The sequence below is a fragment of the Rutidosis leptorrhynchoides genome, chromosome 6 (genome assembly GCF_046630445.1).
Source record: "Rutidosis leptorrhynchoides isolate AG116_Rl617_1_P2 chromosome 6, CSIRO_AGI_Rlap_v1, whole genome shotgun sequence".
Classification (NCBI taxonomy): domain Eukaryota; kingdom Viridiplantae; phylum Streptophyta; class Magnoliopsida; order Asterales; family Asteraceae; genus Rutidosis; species Rutidosis leptorrhynchoides.
The window spans coordinates 261,930,224-261,940,258 of NC_092338.1; positions in this window are offsets into that span (position 1 = coordinate 261,930,224).

Below are 10,035 nucleotides of genomic sequence, written 5' to 3' on the forward strand. Positions count from 1 at the left end.
TGATTCTTATCACCGTTTTCCTCCCACTTTCTTTTGACTTGCTTCACATTGGCCTCTTCAGCAGTCTGTTCTTTAATTCTTTCTTCAATCTGGTTCACTAGTTTGTAAGCCATTATACATGCCTGTTGTATAGAGGCGGGCTCGTGTGAACTTATATCTTCTTGGATTCTTTCCGGTAATCCTTTCACAAACGCGTCGATCTTCTCTTCCTCACCTTCGAATGCTCCCGGACACAATAGGCACAATTATGTGAATCGTCTTTCATACGTGGTAATATCAAATCCTTGGGTTCGTAACCCTCTAAGTTCTGTCTTGAGCTTATTGACCTCGGTTCTGGGATGGTACTTCTCGTTCATCAAGTGCTTGAATGCTGACCACGGTAGTGCGTACGCATCGTCTTGTCCCACTTGCTCTAGATAGGTATTCCACCATGTTAACGCAGAACCTATGAAGGTATTCGTAGCGTACTTCACTTTGTCCTCTTCAGTACACTTACTTATGGCAAACACCGATTCGACCTTCTCGGTCCACCGTTTCAATCTGATCGGTCTTTCGGTTCCATCAAATTCCAAAGGTTTGCAGGCAGTGAATTCTTTGTAGGTGCATCCTACACGATTTCCTGTACTGCTAGATCCAAGGTTATTGTTGGTATGTAGCGCAGCCTGTACTGCGGCTATGTTTGAAGCTAGAAAAGTACGGAATTCCTCTTCATTCATATTCACGGTGTGTCGAGTAGTCGGTGCCATTTCCTTCAAAATAGTCAAATGGAACAAGTTAATCATACAGAATATTAAGAGTAGTTAATAGTATTTCGTAGCATAATATGAACTCATTTATAAAAGCTTTTTCTTCATATTAGCGTTTTATAAGTTTAAATTCGGGTAGTACCTACCCGTTAAGTTCATACCTAGTAGCTAATATACAATTCAACTACTACAATTCTATATGAAAAACTGATTATAATAATATTTCGCGTTCAAAATTTTATACAATATTTTACAAACTTACAATACCGCTTATTTTACATAAAGCATGAAATATAGCACACAATAACTTTGATACAAGATAGTTGTGAAGATAATTCTAGCTAGTACACAAGTCGTTCAGCAAAGGCAATAAAGACACGTAATTCATACGTCCAGAAACAAGTCATGCATTCTGGTTTTACTAGGATTACTTCCCATCCTTGGTCTTGTGGAACATAACCGTTATGGCCGTTGATAAGACAGCGTGTTGTAACGTCGTCAAAAGGACGAGGGTTACGTAATGTCCAACAGTCCCGTAACAATCTAAAAACCTCATTTCTTACCCCAATTACCGACTCCGTCACTTGTGGAAACGTTTTGTTTAATAGTTGTAGCCCGATGTTCTTGTTCTCACTTTGGTGAGAAGCGAACATTACTAATCCGTAAGCATAACATTCTTCTTTATGTTGCATGTTAGCCGCTTTTTCTAAATCACAAAGTCCAATATTCGGATATATTGAGTCAAAATAATTTCTTAACCCGTTGCGTAAAATAGCATTTGGGTTCCCCGCAATATATGCGTCAAAGTAAACACATCGTAACTTATGGGTTTCCCAATGTGATATCCCCCATCTTTCAAACGAAAGTCTCTTATAAACCAAGACATTCTTGGAACATTCTTCGAATGTCTTACAAACTGATCTCGCCTTAAATAGTTGTGCCGAGGAATTCTGACCGACTCTAGACAAGATTTCATCAATCATGTCTCCGGGTAGGTCTCTTAAAATATTAGGTTGTCTATCCATTTTGTGTTTTTAAACTGTAAAATAGACAAGAGTTAGATTCATAAAAAATACTTATTAATACAAGCAATTTTTACATATATCATAAAGCATAAGCACACTATATTACATATATTACACCACACGAATACAACTATCTTATTCCGACTCGCTCGTTTCTTCTTCTTCGGTTTTGGTTCGTTTTGCCAAGTTTTTAGGGATATATGATGTTCCCCTAATACTAATTGTCGTTTTCCACAACGTTTTAGAAAAACCTGGTGGTTTAGAGGTTCCCGGGTCATTGTTACAACTTAAGGACTTCGGGAGTTGACGATACATATAAAGTTCATCGGGGTTGGAATTAGATTTCTCTTTTTTTATGCCCTTTCCCTTATTATTTTCTTTTGCCTTTTTAAATTCAGTTGGGGTAATTTCTATAACATCATCGGAATTCTCGTCGGAATCCGATTCATCGGAGAATTTGTAATCCTCCCAATATTTTGCTTCCTTGGCGGAAACACCATTGACCATAATTAACCTTGGTCGGTTGGTTGAGGATTTTCTTTTACTTATCCGTTTTATTATTTCCCCCACCGGTTCTACTTCTTCATCCGGTTCCGATTCTTCTTCCGGTTCCGATTCTTCTTCCTGTTCCGACTCTTCTTCCGGTTCCTCTTCGGGAACTTGTGAATCAGTCCACGAATCATTCCAATTTACATTTGACTCTTCATTATTATTAGGTGAGTCAATGGGACTTGTTCTAGAGGTAGACATCTATCACATAATATCAAACGCGTTAAGAGATTAATATATCACATAATATTCACATGTTAAAAATATATAGTTTCCAACAAAATTTGTTAAGCAATCATTTTTCAAGTAAACACGGTCGAAGTCCAGACTCACTAATGCATCCTAACAAACTCGATAAGATACACTAATGTAAAATTCTGGTTCTCTAAGACCAACGCTCGGATACCAACTGAAATGTCCCGTTCTTATTGATTAAAAACGTTCCATATTAATTGATTTCGTTGCGAGGTTTTGACCTCTATATGAGACGTTTTTCAAAGACTGCATTCATTTTAAAACAAACCATAACCTTTATTTAAACAATAAAGGTTTAAAAAGCTTTACGTAGATTATCAAATAATGATAATCTAAAATATCCTGTTTACACACGACCATTACATAATAGTTTACAATACAAATATGTTACAACAAAATAAGTTTCTTGAATGCAGTTTTTACACAATATCATACAAACATGGACTCCAAATCTCGTCCTTATTTAAGTATGCGACAGCGGAAGCTCTTAATAATCACCTGAGAATAAACATGCTTAAAACGTCAACAAAAATGTTGGTGAGTTATAGGTTTAACCTATATATATATCAAATCATAATAATAGACCACAAGATTTCATATTTCAATACACATCCCATACGTAGAGATAAAAGTCATTCATATGGTGAACACCTGGTAACCGACATTAACAAGATGCATATATAAGAATATCCCCATCATTCCGGGACACCCTTCGGATATGATATAAATTTCGAAGTACTAAAGCATCCGGTACTTTGGATTGGGCTTGTTGGGCCCGATAGATCTATCTTTAGGATTCACGTCAATTAGGGTGTATGTTCCCTAATTCTTAGATTACCAGACTTAATAAAAAGGGGCATATTCGATTTCGATAATTCAGCCATAGAATGTAGTTTCACGTACTTGTGTCTATTTTGTAAATCATTTATAAAACCTGCATGTATTCTCATCCCAAAAATACTAGATTTTAAAAGTGGGACTATAACTCACTTTCACAGATTTTTACTTCGTCGGGAAGTAAGACTTGGCCACTGGTTGATTCACGAACCTATAACAATATATACATATATATCAAAGTATGTTCAAAATATATTTACAACACTTTTAATATATTTTGATGTTTTAAGTTTATTAAGTCAGCTGTCCTTGTTAGTAACCTACAACTAGTTGTCCACAGTTAGATGTACAGAAATAAATCGATAAATATTATCTTGAATCAATCCATGACCCAGTGTATACGTATCTCAGTATTGATCACAACTCAAACTATATATATTTTGAAATCAACCTCAACCCTGTATAGCTAACTCCAACATTCACATATAGAGTGTCTATGGTTGTTCCGAAATATATATAGATGTGTCGACATGATAGGTCGAAACATTGTATACGTGTCTATGGTATCTCAAGATTACATAATATACAATACAAGTTGATTAAGTTATGGTTGGAATAGATTTGTTACCAATTTTCACGTAGCTAAAATGAGAAAAATTATCCAATCTTGTTTTACCCATAACTTCTTCATTTTAAATCCGTTTTGAGTGAATCAAATTGCTATGGTTTCATATTGAACTCTATTTTATGAATCTAAACAGAAAAAGTATAGGTTTATTGTCGGAAAAATAAGTTACAAGTCGTTTTTGTAAAGGTAGTCATTTCAGTCGAAAGAACGACGTCTAGATGACCATTTTAGAAAACATACTTCCACTTTGAGTTTAACCATAATTTTTAGATATAGTTTCATGTTCATAATAAAAATCATTTTCTCAGAATAACAACTTTTAAATCAAAGTTTATCATAGTTTTTAATTAACTAACCCAAAACAGCCCGCGGTGTTACTACGACGGCGTAAATCCGGTTTTACGGTGTTTTTCATGTCTCCATGTTTTAAATCGTTAAGTTAGAATATCATATAGATATAGAACATGTGTTTAGTTGATTTTAAAAGTCAGGTTAGAAGGATTAACTTTTGTTTGCGAACAAGTTTAGAATTAACTAAACTATGTTCTAGTGATTACAAGTTTAAACCTTCGAATAAGATAGCTTTATATGTATGAATCGAATGATGTTATGAACATCATTACTAATTTAAGTTCCTTGGATAAACCTACTGGAAAAGAGAAAAATGTATCTAGCTTCAACGGATCCTTGGATGGCTCGAAGTTCTTGAAGCAGAATCATGACACGAAAACAAGTTCAAGTAAGATCATCACTTGAAATAAGATTGTTATAGTTATAGAAATTGAACCAAAGTTTGAATATGATTATTACCTTGTATTAGAATGATAACCTACTGTAATAAACAAAGATTTCTTGAGGTTGGATGATCACCTTACAAGATTGGAAGTGAGCTAGCAAACTTGAAAGTATTCTTGATTTTATGTAACTAGAACTTGTAGAATATATGAAGAACACTTAGAACTTGAAGATAGAACTTGAGAGAGATCAATTAGATGAAGAAAATTGAAGAATGAAAGTGTTTGTAGGTGTTTTTGGTCGTTGGTGTATGGATTAGATATAAAGGATCTGTAATTTTGTTTTCATGTAAATAAGTCATGAATGATTACTCATATTTTTGTAATTTTATGAGATATTTCATGCTAGTTGCCAAATGATGGTTCCCACATGTGTTAGGTGACTCACATGGGCTACTAATAGCTGATCATTGGAGTGTATATACCAATAGTACATACATCTAAAAGTTGTGTATTGTACGAGTACGAATACGGGTGCATACAAGTAGAATTGTTGATGAAACTGAACGAGGATGTAATTGTAAGCATTTTTGTTAAGTAGAAGTATTTTGATAAGTGTATTGAAGTCTTTCAAAAGTGTATAAATACATATTAAAACACTACATGTATATACATTTTAACTGAGTCGTTAAGTCATCGTTAGTCGTTACATGTAAGTATTGTTTTGAAACCTTTAGGTTAATGATCTTGTTAAATGTTGTTAACCCAATGTTTATAATAACAAATGAGATGTTAAATTGTTATATTATCATGATATTATGATATATAATATATCTTAGTATGATATATATACAGTTAAATGTCATTACAACGATAATCGTTACATATATGTCTCGTTTCGAAATCATTAAGTTAGTAGTCTTATTTTTACATATGTATTTCATTGTTAATACAATTAATAATATATTTACTTATCATTTAACATAATTAACCAAGTGTATCAATATCTTAATATGATTCATATGTACCTAGTAAGACGTTGTTATAACGATAATCGTTATATATATCGTTTTCGAGTTTCTTAAATTAATAGTCTCATTTTTATGTATATAACTCATTGTTAAAATACCTAATGAGATACATACTTATAATAAAATCATGTTAACTATATATATAACCATATATATGTCATCGTATAGTTTTTACAAGTTTTAACGTTCGTGAATCACCGGTCAACTTGCGTGGTCAATTGTCTATATGAAACCTATTTCAATTAATCAAGTCTTAACAAGTTTGATTGCTTAACATGTTGGAAACATTTAATCATGTAAATATCAATCTCAATTAATATATATAAACATGGAAAAGTTCGGGTCACTACAGTGATGCTAGTAACACATTTAATATATGCACTTTTAACATCTAACAACATTTAAGCAACCAAATCTCAAAATCAAACACACCCATTTCAAGTTTAAGCTAGTTACATTAAAATGACAATAACAAGCATATAAATCGTATATTCATGTTAGACTTGAGCCATAGACACTAATTAACACTTTTATAAGTTAAAAACATCAAGAACAAAGAATCTAGTGATTTTAGAAAGTTACCCAAACTTGATGAAATCGGTATGAAATTGAAGAGGAAGATGCAAGGATTCCAAATATGTAATTTTTTTTTATGTTTGATTGCTAGATTGGAAATGGATGATGAATCTTTGAATTGGTGTTTGAGAGAAAAAGTTGAAGTATTGAGAGAGAGGATGAGGTGAATGAATGGATGAGAGGTCATGGTTGACTAGTTGACCTAGTCAAGAGTTTGGTCTTTTAGCAAGTTTAGTCCCTCAAGTTTCAAAGCGGGTGTATGAATTAACCGAACGAATTAATTTAAATACGCGAGAGTAAATGGGAGATGTTAAAATCCAATAACGAAAATATTAAGAACATTAGCTAACGGAGAATACGAATCTAGATACGAAAGATATTAATAAAATAAAAAGACGGGCGTTAAAATAATTATAACAGAAAAATGCGGGATGTTACTGTGACAACCCGAAAATTTTCGACCAAATTTAAACTTGATCTTTATATGATTTCGACACAATAAGCAAAGTCTGTTAAACCGAGTCTTAAAATTTTTGAAATGTTTACATGAATTGATTTAACCTTTGACCATTCCCAACGATTCACGAACAATTGTGTGTAAATAAATGTGTATATATGTAAGTGTATATATATATATATATATATATATATATATATATATATATATATATATATATATATATATATATATATATATATATATGATATCTATATAATTAATGATTATATGTATACTGTAATATATTAAAATGTATAAATATTTAATATTCAATATATGTTAATATATAATTATTAAAATTAAATAAATAATAAATTGTAATATTAATTGCAAGTTAAAATATAGTTATGTTATTTATGTCACTTTCATTATCAATCTTAAAATAAATATTAATATTAATGTTAATATCATTATTATGAATATTATCATTTTAACATAATATATAGATGTAAAATTAAATACATTTAATTTGTCATATTATTATTACTAATATTATTATTATCATTAATATCATTTTTATTATAATTAGTAGTAAAATTATGATTTTAGTTATTATTAAGATTATTAATATTGTAATTTTTATAATTACCATTATCATTAAAATCAATATTAATATTATAAATAATATTATAAAAATAATATAATTGATCATTAAATAATAACATTTTTTAATAATGTTATTAATAATTATTATTATCATTATTGTAAAAATTATTATTAATTATATAATAATTATTATTACTAGTATATTTATTATTGATATACTTATTTATTTATTAATAATAAATTGATAAAACAGATATATAATTGGAATCAATTTTACATCAAAATCAAACTGTAATCTATTTTGTTCATGCTTCGGAATTTGTTATACATCCAAATCAATTCGTACAATTCAATTATTCAATCTTAAGAACAAAAATATGATAGAATCAAAATCAGATATAAAAATTCATTAAGATACAAAGATTGTTAGATATTGAACAGAGGAAGAATCGAATTCAGTTGTGTATCAACATCACTTTTCTTTTATTTTATTCTATCTGTCCTTCATGTCTGCAAGTTGTTACCCATCGAATCTTCACTTCAATAAGTCAAGCTAGTAAACACAAATTCAGTTGGCCATCCAACTCACCTTCACATCACCTGGATCAATATGATAGATATCAAATTCAGATAAATACAAACTGTAAGGACTGAATTATTCCATTCTGTTAGCAATCACAATCGTGCTTTATATTTTTTTATCTTTCTTTTTCTCCTTCATTTTGTTCCTATATCCAAACTGTTACACATCTCATTCAAGTCGTACCAATATGGAATATCTAAATCTGTTTTTAAATTGTTTAATAATTAAAAATCTCCTGATCGAATATCATCTGTCGACCCAATCTTAGCTATAAAACAAATTACGATCGAATCTTAATACTGTAGTAATTCTGAATTAACACATTATATATATATATACATCGCTGCAAATGTAATTGGAAAATAGAACAGAAATATTAAGATTACTTACACTGATATATGAAAATGATATTGTTTCTTCTTCTTTAATTGTTCTCTAAAACCACCTTCGAATTTACTTCTTTCCTTTTTCTTTTGATTCTCATCGAGAACACACCACAACCAACACCTTCCAATCTTCCTTCTCTCTCTCTCTTCTTGCTTCCTGTTGAAAACCCAATGACCCCAACCTCCTAACACCACTACAACTCAAAACCACCATCAAATTGGAACATAAACAAATCATTTTTTTTCTTTTTCAATTACCAACGATCACCGGTATGTTCGAACAACAACTTACATCCACCATTATACGAGTAAACCCAAAACAAACCACGATCACCATCAAACTCTTATTACTGCTGCCACCAATTCAGTTTAGCCTTCAACTACAAACCACCAGGAAAACATTTCTTGCTACACCTTAAATACTAATGCAAGTGTCATTTTCTTTATTCCTGTCCAAATACCACACGCACACAAAACCACCTACTTCACTCGAGGGTTACTATTTTATTCTCTTCCTAATTGGCCGACACTTTTTAAAGTGGATAATCCACTTAATTATTAATGAGAATAGAAACAGATGTAGTTGATTAATTGGGCCACGTATATTTTTTTTTTGCCAAAGCACTTGGTGATAATATTAATTGACATATGCATGTTCACCTTTTACTGTTGTGGCCGACCAGGAGTAATCAAGCAATCCACCCAAAATAACAATACAAAAGAAAAGCTAAGTGCACATACAAGTAATGGAACGTGGGACATATTGCAATTGGTATTGAAACTACTATATGATTTTTTTTACTCTTTCTTTTCAATTTGGCCCACCAAATAGAAAAATTAAAGGGACGTGCTCTATTTTGATCAGGAAAAGCTTATGATCAAGCCCCACTTCTAGTTATTGATTTTACGTGACTTAATTTTTAATCTAAAGTAAATATGGACGTACTTTAGATAGTGGATTACCAGGTGTCCTAAACTCTATTTTTGGGTTGATTAGAAGTGTAAAGATGATAATAATATCATGAAGATTAGGATAGCAATTAGGATTAAGTGAAAAAGATTATGGAGATGTGTTTGAAGTTTAATTGATGCCACGATAGAGTTAGGATAATGGTTATGATTATAATATACTATTACATGATGGTAGTAATTTTATGATAAAGATAATGATATAGATACGATAATGATACGGTGTATGATGATGTCGATGAAAAAGGATCGGATAGGTCGATGAATTATTGATAAATAATAATAGACAAATTGGATTAAGATGATACGGTTATATTGATAATCATACGTGATTAAATGATGATGATGTTGAGGATGAGAAGTTGGAGATGATATGAATAAAAATGATGATGTTGTGTTTATATGTTGATTTAATGAGGATGATAATTGGGTTTTAAGAAGAAGAAGATGAACGTGAAACAGAAATGGATTATATATATATGGGTCATAATATTAAACAGAAAAACAGAATGATGCAGATGGTTAAGGAGTTTGTGAGTAATAGAGAGGTCTCGGGTTCAAACCCGGACTTGGGCATTTTTTTAAGGGCTACTTCTTTGAGGTAGTTTACTTATTATTATTATTATTATTATTATTATTATTATTATTATTATTATTATTATTATTATTAT